This window comes from Kogia breviceps, chromosome 10 (genome assembly GCF_026419965.1).
Source record: "Kogia breviceps isolate mKogBre1 chromosome 10, mKogBre1 haplotype 1, whole genome shotgun sequence".
NCBI classification, from domain to species: domain Eukaryota; kingdom Metazoa; phylum Chordata; class Mammalia; order Artiodactyla; family Physeteridae; genus Kogia; species Kogia breviceps.
Genome location: NC_081319.1, coordinates 18982100 through 19007010, shown reverse-complemented (window position 1 = coordinate 19007010; position 24911 = coordinate 18982100).

The window sequence follows — 24911 nt, the reverse complement described above, 5'->3', positions numbered from 1 at the left end:
TAAACTTGTCAAAAGCTCCGCAACTCTAGAGCATTTTCGTCAGTACGTATCACCACTTTTTCAGTAGGTAACTCACTGTTACAGGGATTGGCATTTAATTTACAAAGTATCATAGCAAGTACTATTGCAATGTAGTGCCTGAGTTCTGAGAGCTGGGGTAGACAAGATGTGTGTGTGTGTGTGTGTGTGTGTGTGTGTGTGTGTGTGTGTGTGAGAGAGAGAGAGACAGAGAGAAAGGAATCATGCATTCAGCAAATTCACTTAGCATGGAGTGAAAGGCATCCAGTAACATGTTTCCAAGAGTGCAGGCTTTGGAAACTGCTCATATGTTGAAGGGATATGCCATATATTTAACGTTTTACCTGGTAGCATAATTATTTTTAATTATTCTACGAAAATATCTCATAACGTGCAGTGTAACATCTCTCTCCTGGAAATAAAAGGTCTTAGAAATACACTCATATTTATATCATATTTGTTCCTCAAACTATGCTTGTATTTACGAAGCAGGAAAGTGTCGACGGACAGTGACTATTTCACTCTTTTTTTTTTTTTTTTTTTTTTTGCGGTATGCGGGCCTCCCACTGCCGCGGCCCCTGCCGCCGCGGAGCACAGGCCCCGGACGCGCAGGCCCAGCGCCCATGGCTCACGGGCTCAGCCGCTCCGCGGCACGCGGGATCCTCCCGGACCAGGGCACGAACCCGCGTCCCCCGCATCGGCAGGCGGACCCCCAACCACTGCGCCACCAGGGAAGCCCTATTTCACTCTTATCTGAGCAGTTGCAAAAGTGCACATGACATTCTAGTTCAAGGACTTGGGTCTAGACCAAAGGTTTTTAAACTGTGGTCTGTGATCCACTGGGTTATGAAGTAAAGTTAGAGATCAAGACTGGCATTTTTAAAATTAAACAGAATACAATGGAAAACATCAGATTTATAGTAATAATTATAATTACTGTTTCATAAATATAGGTGTGTGTACGTGCACACGTGCATGTGTACTGATGTCAGTGTTGAATGTTTTTCTCACTGTGGTCGCTCTCAAAGACATTGGAAAGTCCCTATTCTAGTGACACTTTGCTAATGAGAGCCATGGGCGGTCACCACGTTGCTGTCTAGTAGAGCTGCCTCTGTCTGCATGCTGTAAAGATGTGACTGGATGAGCTTTCTTCGCTCTTCTCCTTTTCTTCTCCCCAACATCTTTTCTTGGAAAGTGGTTTTTGATGGGACAGGCTAAAGACACAAGAAGTTGATACTAAACCTCAGAAGGCAGTCATTGTCAGTGAGTTAAAAGCGTGTTTGCTTGGAGGAGGCTTTGCTCTGAAGAGCTGGACCTGAAAGACCTCATCCTGGTTACCCAAGACGAAGCAGGAACCCTGGGATTCCTTTCTTTGTTATGTGAAACAAAAATTAAAGCAGCCAGGAAGATGTCCAGGTTATTACAAACCAAGGTTCACTGCTCCCTTCCTTCTGTTAATTCAATGATGAACCAGACACAGGAAGTTGGGGTTCTCGGTGACCAATGTCAGCAGCCTCGATAAAAGTGGCCAGTTAAGTAGTGTAGACGGAAGGTCAAGTCGTCTCCTGCATTCACACTCTGGCTGGATTCAGAGTATCTCCTTCCATGAACTCTGGGGGGCACTGCCACCCCTCTGGCCCTCACCCTCACACTCTCTGCACTGGGTTCCTTGCTTCTCTTTGCTCATTTTCCGAAGCCAGGCCTCAGATCGTGTCACTCCAAGGATCTCAAGGCCCCTCTTGCTGGACTATTGTCGTCGTCAACCCAGGAGCCAACACGGTGATTTTCGGCTGCCAATTCCCCCAGTCCGCTGTGGCCACGCCATTCCACCGATCTGCGGCGGCTCCCTGTGGGGACATGATTCCCTTTCTCTTCTCCTCCCTTGGCAGAAAAGAAAGCTTACCTCAAAGCACCTAATAACCCTCTTCTGAGCAACCTCTGTAGGCTGAAAGGGTCACAGTCTTTCTATTGAGCTATCATGGGCTTCTCCGTACCCTGCCGTGCTATATGGGTGGGTGAGAGGCACAGACAAGCACCCCAAAGGTGGTACCCCTCACTACCCCTGTGTGACGGGGGAGGGCCATGATCCGGCCCCAATTATTCCAAGAGCATCCACTCTGCTTGCCTTCCTCTGACTCTGGACTGTGTGCTGAGGCTCCTGCTCCGACATCCTGACCTTCCACAGGTGGGAGACTGTTCTCTCCTCCGGGGCGTGGCCTGATCCCGGGCTCCGGCAGCAAATGCACGTTGTCAGGGACGTTGGCTGTGCCTGGCCCAGGTGGAGAGCACCAGGTTATCGACCTACTGTCACTGAATCCATTGCTCGCAAAGCGGGAAGCGTTTTGACCATCAAGGTCGGTATTTACAGATACCGAATTCCCTTCCCTAACATGGAAAATGTAAGCAGCATCCTGCCCTCAGAAAGGCCTTTCTTTGTAAAACCCCACTAACCTGCTGCTTTCCCATTCTCAGACCAGTCAGGTCAGCTGATGATCAGCCTCCCAGGAGGCAGCTGGTATATATGGAACCCTGGCTCTAGTGAATGGGATTTTGTAGGTGTACTGGTGAAGGTTAAAAAAATACATAAGGGCTTCCCTGGTGGCGCCGTGGTTGAGAGTCCGCCTGCCGATGCAGGGGACACGGGTTCGTGCCCTGGTCCGGGAGGATCCCACATGCCGCGGAGCGGCTGGGCCCGTGAGCCATGGCCGCTGGGCCTGCGCGTCCGGAGCCTGTGCTCCGCAACGGGAGAGGCCACAGCAGTGAGAGGCCCGCATACCAAAAAAAAAAAAAAAAAAAAACAAAAAAAAAAACATAAAAATTAAGCTCTTGTGGCTTTTGCACAATCTGCAGGGCAGAAATTCAGGTGCCTTTTTCTGTTGTATTCAATTGCTACACTAAAACTAAGGTTGCAGTTCATCATAAATGGTCAGAGGAGTTTTATATCTTCCTCTCTCTCTCCCATGACCATTATGCTTGCAGACAGAAAGACATTTCCTCCTCAGGGGCAGGTAAACGGCGCTGGGGTGAAGAATCCCTCAATAACCACTGAATTGACTGAACACTAATTATTAATTAAAATTATCTTTTTGCATTTTAATGTTTGATTTTTCTAATCTTCATTCTTCTTTTTTTTTTTTTTCAGTACGCGGGCCTCTCACTGTTGTGGCCTCTCCCGTTGCGGAGCACAGGCTCTGGACGCGCAGGCTCAGCAGCCATGGCTCACGGGCCCAGCCGCTCCTGGGCACGTGGGATCTTCCCGGACCGGGGCACGAACCCGTGTCCCCTGCATCGGCAGGCGGACTCTCAACCACTGCGCCACCAGGGAAGCCCTAATCTTCATTCTTTAAAAACATTTTTTTTCTAACATACAAGAAAATATCTATCTACCTCCTCCATGTAATAACTCTTAATGTTTTGCTATATTTGCTTCAGATGGATTTTTTTCTCAAAGAAATAAAAATTACAGATTCAACAGAAGTTTCTTTGACACTCTTCTCCCTCCTTCCTCAGAGGTACAATGAAGCAGGTACTCTGATTTGGTTTTGGGGTTTTTAAAAATCTTTTACTACATCCTGTGTGACAGTAAGCAATATAAAGTATCTTCTAAAACTTTATTACGGAACATTTTAAACATAAAGAAAATTAGGGGGAATGGTAGGAACTCTGGGGTTTTATAACATCTGAGTAAATGGTATCATTTTCCATAAATCCTCTTGCAGTTTGGTTTTCCATGCCTTGTCTTGTTTCTGAGGGGGATTCAGGTTGATAGATCGAGATCTATTTCATGCATTTTAACGGCTCTGCAAAATCACATTCTAGGAATGGCTACAACTTACTTCTCACCCCTCTGATGGTGGAATATTACGTGACATCCCATTTTTCCGACAACTCCGCAGTGAGGACCCTTGTACACATTTCCTTGCATGCATGAGGGTTCCTTGAGAAGTGGAATATAGGATCGAACCATAGGCATACTTTGAATTTTACTAGGTTTTGCCCAATTGTTCTCCAAATGGTCGCACCAGATTTCATTCAACACAAAGAGCCTGTGATTGTATCTCCCCACATCTTCACCAATACCTGTCATTGTCTGAATTACACATTTTATGCATCTTAATGGCTGTGACATTTCTGTGGTTTTTTAATTTTTTTTTTTTTTTTTTTTTTGGTGGTACGCGGGCCTCTCACTGTTGTGGCCTCTCCCGTTGCGGAGCGCAGGCTCCGGACGCGCAGGCCCAGCGGCCACGGCTCACGGGCCCAACCGCTCCGCGGCATGTGGGATCCTCCCGGACCGGGGCACGAACCCGTGTCTCCTGCATCGGCAGGCGGACTCTCAACCACTGCGCCACCAGGGAAGCCCATTTCTGTGGTTTTAAGTTGCATTTCTTGGACACTAGTGGGGTTGAGCATTTTTTCAGGACTCCTCTGTGCCTGAAGATGTCATTGGCTATATTCAGATTGGGGTGTTTATCTGCTTCCTGTGGATTTGTTTGACTGGAATCTAATCAAGAATGAGCACTTTGTTCCGGCATGAGGCTAGGAGCTGGGAATGCAAAACAAACGAGGCGCGGTCTCCATCCTGGAAGACTTCTCAGTTTCATGGGGAAGAACAACGCACGTACGAACACACATCACACAATAAAAACAAAGTCTGAGGGCCATGGGACCACGGACGGGGGAGTTACAGTATTCAAGAGACTTTCAGTTGAAAATGGTAGAAACCCAACTCAAACACATTTAATCAAAGAGATTTCTTGACTCATGTCAACTGAAGGTACAGCATGGCCGGATCTGGGGCTTGCACAGAACCTTCTGGAGTTTCTCTTTTTCCATTCTCCTCTCATCTTTGTTTCTCTTTGTGTGTTAGAGTGATTATTTGTATGCAAAGAGGCTCTCTTTAAGTGGCCGTATTGGGAAGTTGTAAGCGGGGGCTGGTTGGAAGATGGCAGCTGAATTGTTGAGCAAGAGAGAGAAAGAGAGAGAGAAAGTACCCTGTCTTATCCCAGTTTGGAAAAGTCATGGAAATGATGCCATCTGGAATAATAACAAGCATTACGAGTGGCCTGACATAGTGATAGTATAATCCTTCTTGAGGTAGAACAGAGTAATGGGAGTGTGTCTGTCTGTGGGTGTGGCACTACAGAACAGAAGGGCACTAGAAGAAGCCTATAAGAGATGTACATTTTTGGTCCCCTTTAGAGCCCACTGAGATACAGATGCAAAAACACTGGGTTTGGAACCAGGAGATTATGGTAACAATGCTCATGTTGACACTTACCAGCTGTGTGATTAACTAATCACTAACCACCCTGAACCCATTTCTTTCTCTGTAAAATGAGGCTAGTTATGTCAACTTTCTAGGGCTATGGTGATGATAAATACTATAACCATCCACATATTTTCAGTGATGTCTTCAAAACGGGACACTGCCAGCTGATTTCACTTCATTACACAGAGATCTTGGTGGTGCTGGAGTTACAAGTCTTTATTCTCCTGCATTAAATATTTAATCGCTTGTGCTAAGAATGAAACTGAATAAAAATACTCTCAAAATACAATGTATAGGGCTTCCCAGGTGGCGCAGTGGTTGAGGGTCCGCCTGCCTATGCGGGGGACGCGGGTTCGTGCCCCGGTCCGGGAGGATCCCACGTGCCGCGGAGCGGCTGGTCCCGTGAGCCGTGGCCGCTGGGCCTGCGCGTCCGGAGCCTGTGCTCCGCAACGGGAGAGGCCACAGCAGTGAGAGGGCCGCGTACCGCCAAAAAAAAAAAAAAAAAACCAACAAAAAAACACAACGCATATTTAGTTGTTATTTCATTTTTGATACATTTCCGTTGATGCCTTTTGTAGTGACAGTTAATCTTTTTAATAAATATTCATCTTCCTTTGAGAGCAAAAGTGGATTCATTGGTTTTCAATACTACATTTTAAACAGGGCATATTTTTAGGCACCAGTGATTTTTAAAAGTCTCTCTTTGAGCTCCTGGGAACTTGTTATTTTCAACTGGAATTAGAGAACATTTCTGACATATTTCAGACAATTTCCCCGAACAAGGATGCAAACAAATGTATTTCATTAAGAAAAATACAAATGGGAAAGGGCTTTTTGAACAACAGGTAATGATATTTCAAGGACGATGCAGAACTCTTCATTTCCGATATTCTCATTACCATTTCTAGCAACAGGCATATACGTCTCTCAATTTCTGTGTAGTTCTGGTAACCTCTCTACACAATATTCAATTTTCTTGCAACAATTCAGCTGATTTATTATTTCCCTCTTGCCTTTTAACTGCTAAAGATGCAATGTAACCCCATAAATTCGTTTCAGTCTCTCAGTTTCGAAACCCAAGGTCGTTAATACCCCCCATATATCCTTTGCTTACATCACTCCTTTAAATGTGCTCTTTCTTGCCCAATGAGTTGTTACATAATTACATGGTGCCAGTAACAATCTCATCTTGTTTTTATAGTTTTATGATTAAGGATATAAAAATGAACTGAATTCAAGAAAATGTTAAAAGATATTTGCAAAATATGAGATTGCTACCATCGTTTATCACATATAAATGATAAAGTACATATATATTTAAAATTGAATTTTCTTAGTAGATTAAAAATGTGTTCTGGAAAAATCGTTATATTAATGTGTGACCCGATGATTACGTATCCGTGGAGTATATCTTCTTTACAGGAGGGTTAAAATAATTGTGAAAGATTTATTTTTGCTACCACGAACCCCCCCAATTATAACCAAACGTTTTCTATTGAATATTTACACGTAAAAGTATAGCGCTCGAGAAAGGAGAGAAAATTTTTTAATGGGAACAACTACCATATCATACAATTCTCAACCTGATTACAACTCAAAGTGTACCAGGGAGTAGTTAGGGTGACAGCTGTGTTCCAGTGTGCCAGGGACTGAAGGGTTCCTGGGATGTGGGACTTCCGGTGCTAAAACTGGGAAAATCCCAGCAAACTGGGATGAACAGGTGCCCCCATGAGGAGTCTGGCCTCAGTTCTTTATCCCTATCCCTCAGCATCCACATTTTTGCCATGACCTCACTGTGGACAATAACACCTCCTTGTCCCTTGACTTGGGGCTTGGCCAAGTGACTTGTTCTGGCAAAAATATATGGGTCTAAATAATAGGTTTGAGGGGTCTTGTGTGTTTTTGGTTTCTCTCTTGCATCTCTGCCACACAAATGCTCTGCACTCGGCCCTGACTAGCCCACTAGCCCAAGGAGGGTCAGAGACAGGTGGAACACAGCCACACCAGCTGACACACAGACCTGCAGTGAGAAGCAGCTTTGCCCAGATGAGCCCAGCTGAGATCAGAACCCTAGCCAAACCACAGATGTATGAGTAGAAAATGCTTATTGTTATAATGTCACTGAGATTTTGTGCTTATCCACCACACAGAATTATTGCAACAAAAGCTAACTGATACAGGTGGTTAACAAGTACTCATTTAATAAATATTTATCAAGGTGTTACCACGTGCTAGGTCCAGGGGATGCAATGACAAGCAAGATGGACAGAATTGTTATTCTCATGGAACGTATAAGCTGTTGCAGTGGTCCCTGAGACCGTTTCAGAAAGGTCTGCAAAGTCAAAATTATCTTCATAATAATACTAATTATTATTAGTATTATTACTCATCTTTTCCCCATATTTATTGTGCTGACATTTACACCAGTGATACAGACAATGGTGAGTGTAACTTCGGATATCCTGATACAAATCCAGGCGGGGATGCTGAACTGCAGGAGAAGTCATTGTATTCAACACCCCTCATGCACTTTCAGTTACAAACATGTCAGTTTGGCTTATGAATGTCCTTGATGAAGTAGTAAAAATTACAGATTTGATTCAATCTCCACCCTTGAGGTTGAACTTTTTACTCATCTGTATGACACAATGAGATATGCCCCTACAGCACGTCTGCTTATAATGTAATAGTCAATATTTGATCGAAAACTGGTTACTCCTTCGTTGGAAAAGTCAAATCCCTACCTCACAACAAACTCAAAACTATCTTCCGCTCAGATTAAAGATGTAAATAGAAAAATAGAACGAAACACTTAGAAGGAAATAGACAAGGACACATTTTTTTACAACACTGATTTAGGATACTTCTTTCTCAGCATTGCATAAAGGCCAGAAAGCACAAGGGACTTCGGTGTTTTCCTGTACATATTTCAGTATTGTTTTAATTTCTCTGAGGTTATTTTTATAATAAAAATAATTAAATTAACCCCACTAAGTAAACAAAACACGTCTCTGCTGGCATTCTTCACCAATTGCAATACAGCATTCATTGATGTCATCTGAAGAACAAGCAAGTTTTAAATTATTTACAATTATTTACAATTATTACACAACCGATCCCAGTTTAACGGTAAATCTCCTCAGAAAACAAGTCTAAACAATCGAAGACTCTTCACACCATGTGTCATCCAAAGTCAGCATTGGATGGCCGCGAGAGTGATGGCCCATTATATAAATTACGTAATTTCCCTAGACGTTCCAGAGGGTGAGGAACTTTAAAAAGTTCATGACAGCTTACTAAAACCAAAATCAGAGAGGGTAAACACAATCTTAAGATGTTTTGGTTGGAACAGTCAATTGTTAACAGCTTCCCTTAATCTTTTCTGGGCCTAAAGCATCTTGTTCCTGGGATATGGCGCCAAACCCTATGGCTTCAAATTAATTCTTATTAAAGAGCCATGGCTTGTAGTGAGGTGGATGGACCTGGAGTCTGTCATACAGAGTGAAGTAAGTCAGAAAGAGAAAAACAAATACCATATGCTAACACGTATATATGGAATCTAAAAAAAAAAAAAAAAAGGTTCTGAAGAACCTAGGGGAAGGACAAGAATAAAGATACAGACACAGAGAATGGACTTGAGGACACGGGGAGGGGGAAGGGTAAGCTAGAACGAAGTGAGACAGTGGTATGGACATATATACACTACCAAATGTAAAACAGATAGCTAGTGGGAAGCAGCCGCATAGCACAGGGAGATCAGCTCGGTGCTTTGTGACCACCTAGAGGGGTGGGATAGGGAGGGAGATGCCAGAGGGAGGTGATACGGGGATATATATATATATATGTATGGGTCATTCACTTTGTTATAAATCAGAAACTAACACACCATTGTAAAGCAATTATACTCCAATAAAGATGTTTAAATAAAATAAAGAGCCATGCCAAGATTGCTTTTTAAGTGGCAGCCCACAGAAACGGGAAGGATGTGCGTCAGATTGTACGTTTTCACAAGGCCTCTGTTAGCACATACCATGCCCTTACAGGAATTAGAAAAAGACATCCCTCCTCAGGGTGGAAAACAAATTGGAAAAAGACACATTAGAAAAAGGATCCTCCTCTGGGTGGATGCAGTGAAGCATTAGCTGGATTTCCACAGCCCCTAGCTCCCATAGCTGAAAGCCGTTGGGAGGGTACAGCCTGGCCAGCTGTGTGCTATAGCCCCACGTCTTCACAACATAAACTCTCCTTCTTGGTCTCTGGCCACAGAATTAAACTTTAATGACGCAATAATAGAGAATATGCATTCATGCTGTAAAATTCCTCCTTGAGTTATTTGTGACACAAAGCTTATTTGGACATTCTAGTATTTGAGACACAAGGATAAAGGGATATAATCTTAAACCAAAGTCAATCTTAAAGCTCTATTTTTTATTACGTTATAGCAGCGATCAACAAACAAAAGTCCATAAGCCACAGCAGCCAGGTTTTGTAAATAAACTTTTATTGGAATACACCCACACTTATTTATGTACCGTCTATGGATGCTTTCATTCTACAACAACAGAGTACCTGCAACAGTCACCATATAGCTCACAAAGCTTCAAATATTTACTACCTGGCCCTTGAGAGGAAAAGTTTGCCAACCTCTGTGTTAGATCACCAAATAGCACCGTCTCCATCATACTATGTCAGCCTCTTGCCTAAATGTCCTTAATGAATCGCAATTTATTTATTTATTTGGTTTTTTAAACATCTTCATTGCAGTATAACTGCTTTACAGTGGTGTGTTAGTTTCTGCTTTATAACAAAGTGAATCAGCTATACATATACACTGCAACTTAATGCTAATCCCACTGCATACAAAGATGAATTATATAATAGAGAGTCATGTCCATCAGATCCTCTCTAAATAAAACACCTATTAAAATGATGATATTTTCCTACTTCAAATGCAGTTCAACCTCAAAGTTTCCATGAAACTAATTGTATTCCTATAAAACCAAAGATTAAGGAAGGCAGTAACCATTAGGTTACTGAGCATCTCTTAGTAAAGAACTCAGGTCACGAATTCCTCCATAAAATCATGAAAGGGAAAACAGAAGCAAACTCACAGACATAGAGAACAGACTTGTTGCCAAGGGGGTTGGGGGGTGGAGAGGGAAGGACAGGGAGTTTGGGATTAGTAGATTAAACTATTATATATGGAATGGATAAACAACAAGGTCCTACTATATCACACAGGGAATTATATTCAATATCCTGTGATAAACCATAATGGAAAAAAATATGAGAAAGGATGTATATATATATATATATATATATATATATATATATATATATATATATATGTATAACTGAATCGCTTTCTTGTACAGCAGAAATTAACATTGTAAATCAACTATACTTCAATAAAATAAATTTTAAAAAATCATGGAAGGGAAAAATGTGTCTTTGCAAACGAGCTCATTCACTGCCTTTGTTAAGACAGAAAGCATTATGTAATTCAACTCCTTTTACCTGGCTGCTAGGACACTCACAGCTAAATTCAAGACTCACCTAAAGTAATCTGTCACTCCAATGTAACATATGCTAAACTACCTTTTGTTCTGTTTTCTTTTTTAACTGTCTTGTTTTTATATCATGTTATATTGCCTTTATTCCTTTTCTGAAAGGAGGAAGTTTTATAAATCTTCTATTATCAGATCATCTTGGCCCAGTGTTTCTCCCACCAATGACAATTTCGTGTAGGGAAAGTACATGGGTTTCATGCCAACAAGATCAGGGTTCAAACCTTAGCTCTGCCCCTTACTAGCACCATGCCCTTGAACAACTTATTTAACATCTTTGAGCCTCAGCTTCTTCATGCGTAAAATGAAACAGTAATACCTATCTTGCAATGTTGCCAGGAGAATTAGAAATAATATATGTAAAGTACCAATGAACTCTGCTTATACCATCTGTTCCTACTGTTACAGATTAAACCACAGGCCCCAAAATGGCATCACTTGTGCTAAAGCCCATGATGCCAAACCTAGATTTAATACCTGACCTAACTGCAGTTTTGACCTTCCCCAGGAATATAATTTTTTATTTAAATTTTTAAAATTTTAACTTTATTTTATAATTACATTTTATTGAAATATAGTTGATGTATAGTATTATGTTACTTTCAGGTGTACTACATAATGACTTGACATTTGCATATGTTATGAAATGGCAAGTCTAGCAACCATCTGTCCCCATAAAAGTTATTACAGATTATTTAGTTGCGATGAGGAACCAAGATGGCGGAGTAGAAGGACGTGCTCTCACTCCCTCTTGTGAGAACATCAGAATCACAACTAGCTGCTGGACAGTCATCGACAGGAAGACACTGGAACTCACCAAAAAAGATACCCCACATCCAAAGACAAAGGAGAAGCCACAATGAGACAGTAGGAGGGGCGCAATCACAGCAAAATCAAATCCCATAACTGTTGGGTGGGTGACTCACAGACTGGAGAACACTTATACCACAGAAGTCCACCCACTGGAGTGAAGGTTCTGAGCCCCACGTCAGGCTTCCCAACCTGAGGGTCCAGCAACGGGAGGAGGAATATCTACAGAATCAGACTTTGAAGGCTATTGGGATTTGATTGCAGGACTTCAACAGGACTGGGGGAAACAGAGACTCCACTCTTGGAGGGCACACACAAAGTAGTGTGTGCACTGGGACCCAGGGAAGGAGCAGTGACCCCAGGGGAGACTGAACCAGACCTACCTCCTAGTGTTGGAGGGTCTCCTGCTGAAGTGGGGGGGTGGCTCTGTATCACTGTGGGGACAGAGACACTGGCAGCAGAAGTTCTGGGAAGTACTCCTTGGTGTGAGCCCTCCCAGAGTCTGCCATTAGCCTCACCAAAGAGCCCAGGAAGGCTCCAGTGTTGGGATGCCTCAGGCCAAACAACCAACAGGGAGGGAACCCAGCCCCACCCATCAACAGTCAAGTGGATTAAAGTTTTACTGACCTCTGCCCACCAGAACAACAGTCAGCTCTACCCACCACCAGTCCCTCCCATCAGGAAACTTGCACAAGCCTCTTAGATAGCCTCATCCACCAGAGGGCAGACAGCAGAAGCAAGAACAACTACAATCCTGAGCCTGTGGAACAAAAACCACATTCACAGAAAGATAGACAAGATGAAAAGGCAGAGGTCTATATACCAGATGAAGGAACAGATAAAACCCCAGAAAAACAACTAAATGAAGTGGAGGTAGGCAACCTTCCAGAAAAAGAATTCAGAATAATGATAGTGACGATGATCCAGGACCTCGGGAAAAGAATGGAGGCAAAGATCGAGAAGATGCAAGAAATGTTTAACAAAGATCTAGAAGAATTAAAGAACAAGCAAACAGAGATGAACAATACAATAACCGAAATGAAAACTACACTAGAAGGAATCAATAGCAGAATAACTGAGGCAGAAGAACGGATAAATGACCTGGAAGACAGAATGGTGGAATTCACTGCCGCAGAACAGAGTAAAGAAAAAAGAATGAAAAGAAATGAAGACAGCCTAAGAGACCTCTGGCACAACATTAAACGCAACAACATTCGCATTATAGGGGTCCCAGAAGGAGAAGAGAGAGAGAAAGGACCCGAGAAAATATTTGAAGAGATTATAGTCTAAAACTTCCCTAACATGGGAAAGGAAATAGCCACCCAAGTCCAGGAAGAACAGAGAGTCCCATACAGGATAAACCCAAGGAGAAACACACCGAAACACATAGTAATCAACTTGGCAAAAATTAAAGACAAAGAAAAATTCTTGAAAGCAGCAAGGGAAAAATGACAAATAACATACAAGGGAACTCCCATAAGGTTAATAGCTTATTTCTCAGCAGAAACTCTACAAGCCAGAAAGGAATGGCATGATATACTTAAAGTGATGAAAGGGAAAAACCTACGACCAACATGACTCTTGGTTGCAAGGATCTCATTCAGATTCGATGGAGAAATCAAAAGCTTTACAGACAAGCAAAAGCTAAGAGAATTCAGCACCACCAAACCAGCTCTACAACAAATGCTAAAGGAACTTCTCTAAGTGGGAAACACAAGAGAAGAAAAGGACCTACAAAAACAAACCCAAAACAATTAAGAAAATGGTCATAGGAACACACATATCGATAATTACCTTAAACGTGAATGGATTAAATGCTCCAACTAGAAGACACAGGCTTGCTGAATGGATACAAAAACAAGACCCATAGATAAGCTGTCTACAAGAGACCCACTTCAGACCTAGGGACACATACAAACTGAAAGTGAGGAGATGGAAAAAGATATTCCATGCAAATGGAAATCAAAAGAAAGATGGAGTAGCTATACTCATATCAGATAAAATAGACTTTAAAATAAAGAATACATAAGGCAACTGCTAACAGCTATAAAAGAGGAAATCGACAGTAACACAATAATAGTGGGAGACTTTAACACCTCACTTACACCAATGGACAGATCATCCAAAATGAAACTAAATAAGGAAACACAAGCTTTAAATGACACAGTAGACCAGATAGATTTAACTGATATTTATAGGACATTCCATCCAAAAACAGTGGACTACACTTTCTTCTCAAGTGCATGGAACATTCTCCAGGATAGATCACATCTTGGGTCACAAATCAAGCCTCCGTAAATTTAAGCAAATTGAAATCACATCAAGCATATTTTCTGACCACAACGCTACAAGATTAGACATCAATTACAGGGAAAAAAAAGTAAAAAACACAAACACATGGAGGTTAAACAATACGTTACTAAATAACCAAGAGATCACTGAAGAAATCAAAGAGGAAATCAAAAAATACCTAGAGAGGGCTTCCCTGGTGGCGCAGTGGTTGAGAGTCCGCCTGCCGATGCAGGGGACACGGGTTCGTGCCCCGGTCCGGGAAGATCCCACATGCCGCGGAGTGGCTGGGCCCGTGAGCCATGGCTGCTGAGCCTGTGCGTCCGGAGCCTGTGCTCTGCAGCGGAAGAGGCCACAACAGTGAGAGGCCCGCATACAGCAAAAAAAAAAAAAAAAAAAAAAAAAAAAACCTAGAGACAAATGACAATGAAAACATGACAATCCAAAACCTATGGGATGCAGCAAAAGCAGTTCTAAGAAGGAAGTTTAGAGCTATACAAGCCTACGTCAAGAAACAAGAAAAATCTCAAGTAAACAATCTAACCTTACACCTAAAGGAACTAGAGAAAGAAGAACAAACAAAATGCAAAGTTAGTAGAAGGAAAGAAATCATAAAGATCAGAGCAGAAATAAATGAAATAGAAACAAAGAAAACAATAGCAAAGTTCAATAAAACTAAAAGGTGCTTCTTTGAGAAGATAAACAAAATTGATAAACCATTAGCCAGACTCATGAAGAAAAAGAGGGAGAGGACTCAAATCAATAAAATTAGAAATGAAAAAGGAGAAGTTACAACAGACACCAAAGAAATACAAAGCATACTAAGAGATGACTACAAGCAACTCTATGCCAATAAAATGGACAACCTGGAAGAAATGGACAAATTCTTAGAAAGGTATAACCTTCCAAGACTGAACCAGGAAGAAACAGAAAATATGAACAGACCAATCACAAGTAATGAAATTGAAAGTGTGATTAAAAATCTTCCAACAAACAAAAGTGCAGGACCAGATGGCTTCCCAGGTGAATTCTATCAAACATTTAGAGAAGAGCTAACACCCATCCTTCTCAAACTCTTCCAAAATATTGCAGAGGAAGGAACACTCCCAAACTCATTCTATGAGGCCACCATCACCCTGATACCCAAAGCAGACAAAGATACTACAAAAAAAGAAAATTACAGACCAACGTCACTGATGAATACAGATGCAAAAATTCTCAACAAAATACTAGCAAACAGAATCCAACAACACATTAAAAGGATCATACACCATGATCAAGGGGGATTTATCCCAGGAATGCAAGGATTCTTCAATATATGCAAATCAATCAATGTGATACACCATATTAACAAATTGAAGAATAAAAACCATATGACCATCTCAATAGATGCAGAAAAAGCTTTTGACAAAATTCAACACCGATTTATGATAAAAACTCTCCAGAAAGTATGCCCAGAGGGAACCTACCTCAACATAATAAAGGCTCTATATTACAGAGCAAACATCATTCTCAATGGTGAAAAAATGAAAGCATTTCCTCTAAGGTCAGGAACGTGACAAGGATGTCCACTCTCACGACTATTACTCAACATAGATTTGGAAGTCCTAGCCACAGCAATCAGAGAAGAAAAAGAAATAAAAGGAATACAAACTGGAAAAGAAGAAGTACAACTGTCACTGTTTGCAGATGACATGATACTATACATAGAGAATCCTAAGGATGCTACCAGAAAACTACTAGAGCTAATCAATGAATTTGGTAAAGTAGCAGGATACAAAATTAATGCACAGAAATCTCTGGCATTCCTATACACTAATGATGAAAAATCTGAAAGAGAAATTATGGAAACACTCCCATTTACCATTGCAACAAAAAAATAGAATACCTAGGAATAAACCTACCTAAGGAGACAAAAGACCTGTATGCAGAAAACTATAAGACAGTGATGAAAGAAATTAAAGATGATACCAACAGGATATATACTGTGTTCTTAGATTGGAAGAAATCAGTATTGTGAAAATGACTATACTACCCAAAGCAATCTAGATTCAATGCAATCCCTATGAAATTACCAATGGCGGTTTTTACGGCACTAGAACAAATCATCTTAAAATTCGTATGGAGACACAAAAAACCCCGAATAGCCAAAGCAGTCTTGAGGGAAAACATGGAGCTGGAGGAATCAGGCTCCCTGACTTCAGTCTATACTACAAAGCTACAGTAATTAAGACAATATGGTACTGGCACAAAAATAGAAACACAGATCAATGCAACAAGATAGAAAGCCCAGAGATAAACCCACGCACCTATGGTCAACTAATCTGTGACAAAGGAGGCAAAGATATACAACGGAGAGAAGACAGTCTCTTCAATAAGTGGTGCTGGGAAAACTGGGCAGCTCCACGTAAAAGAATGAAATTAGGACACTCCCTAACACCATACACAAAAATAAACTCAAAATGGATTCGAGACCTAAATGTAAGACCGGATACTATAAAACTCTTAGAGGAAAACATAGGAAGGACACACTTTGACTTAAATGACAGCAAGATCTTTTTTGATCCACCTCCTAGAGTAATGGAAATAAAAACAAAAATAAACAAATGGGACCTAATGAAACTTCAAAGCTTTTGCATAGCAAAGGAAACCATAAACAAGATGAGAAAACAACCCTCAGAATGGAAGAAAATATCTGCAAACGAATCAATGGACAAAGGATTAATCTCCAAAATATATAAACAGCTCATGCAGCTCAATATTAAAGAAACAAACAACCCAATCCAAAAATGGGCAGAAGACCTAAATAGACATTTCTCCAAAGAAGACATACAGATGGCCAAGAAGCACATGAAAACCTGCTCAACATCACTAATTATTAGAGAAATGCAAATCAAAACTACAATGAGGTATCACCTCATGCCCATTAGAATGGGCAACATCAGAAAATCTACAAACAACAAATGCTGGAGAGGGTGTGGAGAAAAGGGAACACTCTTGCACTGTTGGTGGGAATGTAAATTGATAGAGCCACTATGGAGAACAGTATGGAGGTTCCTTAAAAAACTAAAAATAGAATTACCATATGATCCAGCAATCCCACTGCTGAGCATATACCCAGAGCAAACCATAATTCAAAAAGATACATGCACCCCAATGTTCATTGCAGCACTATTTACAATAGCCAGGTCATGGAAGAAACCTAAATGCCCATCGACAGATGAATGGATAAAGAAGATGTGGTACATATATACAATGGAATATTACTCAGCCATAAAAAGTAACGAAATTGAGTCATTTGTTGAGACATGGATGGACCTAGAGACTGTCATACAGAGTAAAGTAAGTCAGAAAGAGAAAAACAAATATCGTATATTAACGCATGTAATGTGGAACCTAGAAAAATAGTACGGATGAATCAGTTTGCAGGGCAGAATTTGAGACACACATGTAGAGAACAAACGTGTGGATACCAAGGGGGGAAAAGCATGGTGGGGTGGGGATGGTGGTGTGCTGAACTGGGCGATTGGGATTGACATGTATACACTGATGTTTATAAAATTGATGACTAATAAGAACCTGCAGTATAAACAAACAAACAAACAAACAACTAATACTAAACTTTCTTTGGGTTATTTGTACGGAAATATGTTAATATAAATGTTTCACACATTACATGAAATTTCTAAACATCTTATATGTTCCGGTATAATGTTATAAGTCATAATTCTAGTTATTACTTTAAAATGTACATCTCAGAAATAACTAAATTTCCTTGTCAATTGCATTATTATAAACTTTCATCAAATCTTTAACCATGGTCATTTTTAAGTCTTTTGTCATTTACAGGCAGTTCTGGGTGTACTCTGATGCTTTTGCAAAAATGTTCCTTTAAAAGGGTTTCATCTTCAAGGAATTCGTGGAAAAGACTCTGATAAGTACAGGTTTCTGGTAACTGACTCTACTGCTAAACTGAATGAATAAGCATTTTCAGAACTCTAATGGAAAACTGATGAATTCATAAAAGTGCTAACAAAAGATCAAGGTGAAAAAAAAATTGATTACATGGAACTGAGTGAACTGATGAGGATAATTATAATTTTTGTGACTTTCTGTTTGAATTAAAAAAAAAATCCCCCAAGGATTCAGAGGCAAAAAATATACAAATCAATTTTCCCTGCAAAGTGAAGGAGCTGTTACAGTGGAGGATCACTGGACTGAATGTCAATATTATGACATAGTATGAGTGTGTTTCCTGTTTGGTAATTGCAATCACTGTTGCTTTTGTTGTGGTCATCCATTTACAATGCTTGGTGTCAGTCTATTTATCTCTTGTAAAAATAAAATACAGTGTGTGAGTGAAAAATAAAAGTTATTACAATATTATTGACCATATTCCTTATGCTGTATATTACATCCCTGTGACTTAACTTATTTTATAACTGGAGGTTTGTACCTCTTCGTCCCCTCACTTATTTCACCCATCTTCTCACCATCTTCAAATCTGGCAACCATCCATCTGTTCTCTGTATCTGTAAGTCTGTTTTGTTTCATTTGTTTTGTTTGTCTTCTTGCTTGGTTTTTAGATCCCACATATAAGTGAGATCACAGGGTATTTGTCTTTCTCTGTCTGTCTCATTTCACTTAGCATAGTGCCCTTTAAACTATCCACATTGTCGCAAACATCAAACAAAAGATCTTTTGCACATCGAAGGAAACTATCAACAAAATGAAAAGGTCACCTACTGAATGGGAGAATATATTTGCAAATGATATATCTGACAAGGGGTTTACACCCAAAGTATACAAAGAACTCATACAGCTCAATATCAAAAAACAAAAAAACCCCAACCTGATGAAAAAATGGGCAGATGACCTGAACAGATATTCTTCCAAAGAGGACACACTGATAGCCAACAGACACATGCAAAGATGCTCAACATCACTAATCGTCAGTGAAATGCAAATTAAAACCACAAAGAGATACCACCTCATACCCATCAGAATGGCTATCATCAAAAGAGGACAAATAACAAGTTGGTGAGGATGTGGAGAAAAGGGAACCCTTTAGCAAAGTTGGTGGGAATGTAAATCGGTGCAGCCACTATGGAGAACAGGAGGATAAAGGGATACAACCTTAAATGAAGGTTACTAAGAAAACTAAAAGTATAACTTCCATATGATCCAGAATTTTAACTTCTGGATATTTACCTGAAGAAAATGAAAACACTAGTTTGAAAAGATGTTTGCACTCCAATGTCCATTGCAGCATTATTTACAACAGTCAAGGTATGAAAGCAACCTAACAGTCCATCAGTAGACATATAGATAAAGAAGATATGGTATATACATGTGTGTGTATGTGTGTGTGTAATGGAATAGTACTCAGCCATCAAAAAATGAAAACTAGCAATGTAATTTTAATTGTCCAGTCTGGAATTTTCTGGTCAGCACCAATGAGTTAATCTGTCACGTGGGCTCTCTCCATCCCCCAAAGGAAGAAGAGGTAATCAGTCTTATGGACCCTCACCCTTCCCCTGAAAGATGACCTGGCCTGAAACAATCCTTCTCTTTTGTAATAGCTTCCTTGTTCCACCCTCCTTCTGCCTATAAAAACTTTCTATTTTGTACAACACCCCAGAGCATCCTTATATTTATTAGATGGGATGTTACCTGATTCATGAATCATTAATAAAACCAATTAGATCTTCAAATTTACTTGGCTGAATTTTGTTTTTTTAATGCTACCCAATATGCTTATAATATTAAACATTTATTAATTTTAATTTAAAACAACTAAATAAAACTTGAGATAGCTTTGAAATGGGATCACATAGCCATTCGATGACTTTAGCATAATGCTACAGGAGAACTTGCACACAGTGTCTTTGACAATAAAAAAACATTATTTTGTCATACCCAAATTTTATTTAAAAAAATAGTATTATTCCTGTTTAACAACCAATAACATTTGTAATTTTCTTTGCAAATGTGCTCTAGAGGTAGCTTTGTTATCTGTCAGATAATCAGGATCACGAGAGGAGTTCTTAAAATTCTTTTCTCTGCATAATCATGTTTATGATCCTAAATTGATATTTGGCAAATGGAATAAACTGATAATTCACTCAAAACATGTTTTCCATATAACATTTAAGAATTCATCTTTGAAATGTCATTGTTTATAACATCATAGCCTCAATTTACTACAGACTCTTCAAATTATATGGAGGCCAAATCAAAATATATCAGATACAAATTGTGACAAAAATAACAACTATTATTTTGACAACAAGAATTTAGATAGGACTTAACTGAAAAATGAACAGAACAACACACTCATGAACTATATGGAGCTTATTACTTCTTATCCTAAAAACAACACAGAATTAAAATCAGAGATTAGTACAGACAGAAAAAAAAACGGGAAAAACATGAAAGAAAAACAGAGCACATTTATCCCATTCAAACATCAGCTTTATTTGATTGCAAAGAGCTATGGAATAAATCAACCCATCTAAAGTTACATAATCTGAAAGGAAAATTTTTCTTTTCAGATGATCACAAATGGACCCCACGGAAGGAGAGGTTGTGTTTGACTACTATTTGCTGCTCATCAATTTTAAATGTATAAGCATATGAAACATTAACACATAGACAGTTGGCTTCTTCTAGCCAGATCTGTGATTTGGACTAAATCAGAGTAAGTCCTCAGACGAGAATGCAGTCCTGCTTGGATGGTATCTTGCAGAGGGCGCAGGATGCAGAGTCCCACGTGACCAACCCCCAACCTCTGCCTGGAGACCGTCAAGTTCTCTCCCCCTCCCAAGAAGATCTGGGGCCTCTCCTTTCCCCCTCAGTTTCTTGGCTTGGAATAAAACTTGGAGCTTCTTCCTGAGGTTGCAGAAGTGCTCTTCAGGCCAGGCCGAGCTCCTGAGATAGGACTGCCAGATTAAATGCAGGTCACCCAGTTACATCTGAATTTTAGAGCAACACCAACTAATTTTTTTTAGTATAAGTATGTCCCACGAAAGATCTGGGATAAAATTATGCTAAAAAATTATTCATTGTTAATCTAAAATTCAAAGTTAATCGGGTATCTAGTGTTTTATGTGCAAAACCTGGACACCCTTGCTGGAGGGGACACTTTTAGGTGACAACATTATCATTCTGGCAGCTGTGAGGCAATCGAAAACTGGTCCTACAGCAAAACCCAAAGACTGAAATCAACATGAAATAAAACTTCCGGAGTGTAAGGAATGTCCTCCAGTATCAATACAAACATTCAACAAAGGTTGGTCTGAGGTCTTTTACATTAAAAATGAGAAAAACTTGGCCCATTTGGTTGCTTGGGGGAGGGAAGAGGGGTAAGAAAAATTCGTACTGATCTACTTTTTCAGTTTTTGAAATTGTAAAACCTTTATGTAACTATCACAATATAGCAAAGCTAAGTAACTCTGTCTCATTCACTTTATCCCATGTGTCACATTCCTACCATCTTCAGAGGATTGCCAAAGAGCATTTCTTGTTTTTGTGTATCAGCAAACTTCCTTTTGCCTCATCCTGTGAAGCCAGTCCCCCACAGGCTTTCTGCTGGTCGAGTGGCTATGATGACTTGATCAGAAGTATTATTTTGAGCGCTGGGTGTGTAAAATGCTTTACATACAAAACTCTGTGGGAACCCTCCTCCATGGCTGGTGGGAATGTAAACTGGTGAAGCCACTATGGAGAACAGTACAGAGTTTCCTTAAAAAACTAAAAAGAGTTACCACATGATCCAGCAATCCTACTCCTGGGCATATATCCAGAAAAGACAAAAACTAATTCAAAAAGATACATAATATCCAGAAAAGACAAAAACTAATTCAAAAACTAATTCAAAAAGATACCATTTGCAACTATATTCTCCCATTCAGTAGGTGTTCACAGCAGCACTATTTACAATAGCCAAGATATAGAAACAACCTAAATGTCTATTGACAGATGAAAGGATAAAGAAGATGTGGTATATATACAATGGAATATTACTCAGCCATAAAAAAAGAATGAAATAATGCTATTTGCAGCAACATGGATGGACCTAGAGATTATCATGCTAAGTGAAGTCAGTCAGACAGAGAAATACAGAGACAGATATCATATGATATTTATATGTGGAATTTTAAAAAATGATACAAACGAACTCATTTACAAAACAGAAATAGATTCACAGACATGGAAAACAAATCTGTGGTTACCAAAGGGGAAAGACGGGAGGGATAACTTAGAAATGTGTGATTAACAGATACATACTACTCACAACACTGTAAAGCAATTATATTCCAGTAAAGATGAAAAAAAAAAAAGATACACACTACTATATATAGATATACAACAAGAACCTATTGTATAGTACAGGGAACTATATTCAATGTCTTGTAATAACCTATAACGGAAAAGAATCTGCAAAAGAATATATATACGTACACACATACACACACACACACATACATATACACACAACTGAATCACTTTGCTATACACCGGAAACATTGTAAATCAACTATACATCAATTTAAAAAAACAAAAAACAACTCTGTGAGGTGGGTACTGATATTTCCATCTCAGAAGTGAGAAAACAGGGCTTCCCGGGTGGCGCAGTGGTTGAGAGTCCGCCTGCCGATGCAGGGAACACGGGTTCGTGCCCCGGTCAGGGAGGATCCCACATGCTGCGGAGCGGCTGGGCCCGTGAGCCATGGCCGCTGAGCCTGCGCGTCCGGAGCCTGTGCTCCGCAACGGGAGAGGCCACAACAGTGAGAGGCCCGCGTACCACAAAAAAAAAAAAAAAAAAAAAAAGTGAGAAAACAAAGACGCAGAGGCTATCAGCTTGGCCTTGGTGGGTGGGGTGGCTACGAAGGTAGGACTCGTCTTTAAATGCTGAGAGGAATTCTAGCCCTATGGTCCTCTAGGCTACCTCCTTCCTCTCTGATGCCCTGTAGAGCGATCTGCACGTGCCCAAATTTTGCTCATCATTTGCGGAAGGCCGCGAGGTGAAAGTGAGACCTCCGAGGGGAGAGTGAAAATTCAGGGGAAGAATTACTAAGAGTCACGTGCATCCTGCTTTCTTCACTCCCCTTCTTTGTTTGTTCTTTCCATCAGTCCTCACTTTCTGAGGGCTTCCACGCCACACCCAATCAGAGTTTATTTTCTCCAGCGTTCTTTGTTCACCGTTTGGAGGATTTTTTTGTTTGTTTGTTTGAGGGGTGCTTCCCTACAAATGCAAAAATATTCTCAAATATACCATCCATTGAAAAACTGCCCCCTGCTGGAATGAAACGCTTCCTTGGACTGACCGTTTAATCCTGTCTAATTCCATATTCAAAAGCCATTTAGAAATGGGTTTTCTCATCCGTACTTTAAACAGTTAATCTAGTCCTATTGTTTGGTTATTCTTCTTTGATTGGTTCACTCTGTTTCATTATATTGAACTCATTTCAGAGCTTCTGTTTTATAATTGTGTGGGACTGGGGGGTAATTCATTCAAAGGTGTGTACCCTATAAATAAATTACTCTCCTTTTGCTGCTAATGTGAACTGATTCTATTGAAAGGAGGGAAAAGAGCAAAAGAAAGCTGAAGATACAGCTTTTGTTAAAGTGAGGAGAAAAAGTACGCCAATTCTGTTCAGGGAACACCTTTGAAAACCCATAGCGATTATACAAAAGAGAACAAAAGCATTTTAGGGAGAGAAGAAATAAATGGTAAACAATCATATCTCCAACATAGAGAATGTGTCATTTCCTCATTTAAAAGAAGGTACTGAAGTCAAGAAAATAGGTTTTGGCCTTAAGAAAAAGAACAGAGGTTGGGCTTTTTTTCCCTGTGTTTTGCAGTATTTATAGAGGCCATCCTATTAATTAGCTATACTTTTTTTTTTTGTGTGTGTGTGTGTGTGTGTGTGTGTGTGGTACGCGGGCCTCTCACTGTTGTGGTCTCTCCCGTTGCGGAGCACAGGCTCCAGACGCGCAGGCCCAGCAGCCATGGCTCACGGGCCCAACCGCTCCGCGGCATGTGGGATCCTCCCGGACCAGGGCACGAACCTGTGTTCCCTGCATTGGCAGGCGGATCCCCAACCACTGCGCCACCAGGGAAGCCCATAATTAGCTATACTTTTTAAAATAACCCTATGAATCAGTTTTTAAAACTCCAAAAACTAAGGAAAAAGAGAAAAAGTTCAGTTATGTGTAATGTGCACATCAAGTAACTGTGCCTGAAACTTTTTATGCCAGAAAATATTTACCAATTTCTTTCTTCTTTTTTTTAAAATTAATTTTTTAAAAAGTCTTTTAATTAATTAATTTTTATTTTTGGCTGTGTTGGGTCTTCATTCCTGCACGTGGACTTTTTTTAGTTGCAGAGAGCCAGGGCTACACGCTTCTCATTGCAGTGGCCTCTCTTGTTGCGGAGCACAGGCTCTAGGCCCACGAGTTTCAGTAGTTGTGGCGCGCAGGCTCTAGAGCGCAGGCTTAGTAGTTGTGGAGCACGGGCTTAGTTGCTCCGTGGCATGTGGGATCTTCCCGGACCAGGGATCGAACCCGTGTCCCCTGCATTGGCAGGTGGATTGTTAACCACTGCGCCACCAGGGAAGTCCCCAATTGCTTTCTTCTTATACCTAAGAATAAGGGCAGATTTCATAGGCATTTTTATTTGGAAAGTTGTTTCCTGTTGTAAATATCTGCGTGGAAAAAAGAATGGAGCCAATACTTTTCATAAACTATGTAATTTGATGGGTGTCCAATGCATAATTACCCTGGCATTATGCATATGTTATGGCAAAGAATGGAGATGATATTTCTGATGAAATTGTATCCAAACATCTCACTGTACCGAATTTATGAGAATTAACAAACAAGTTCAATGCAATGGGGAGAATTGGTACGATTCTTCAGAGGGGGTGGATGTGAGCCACTCCCAAGAGAGGCGA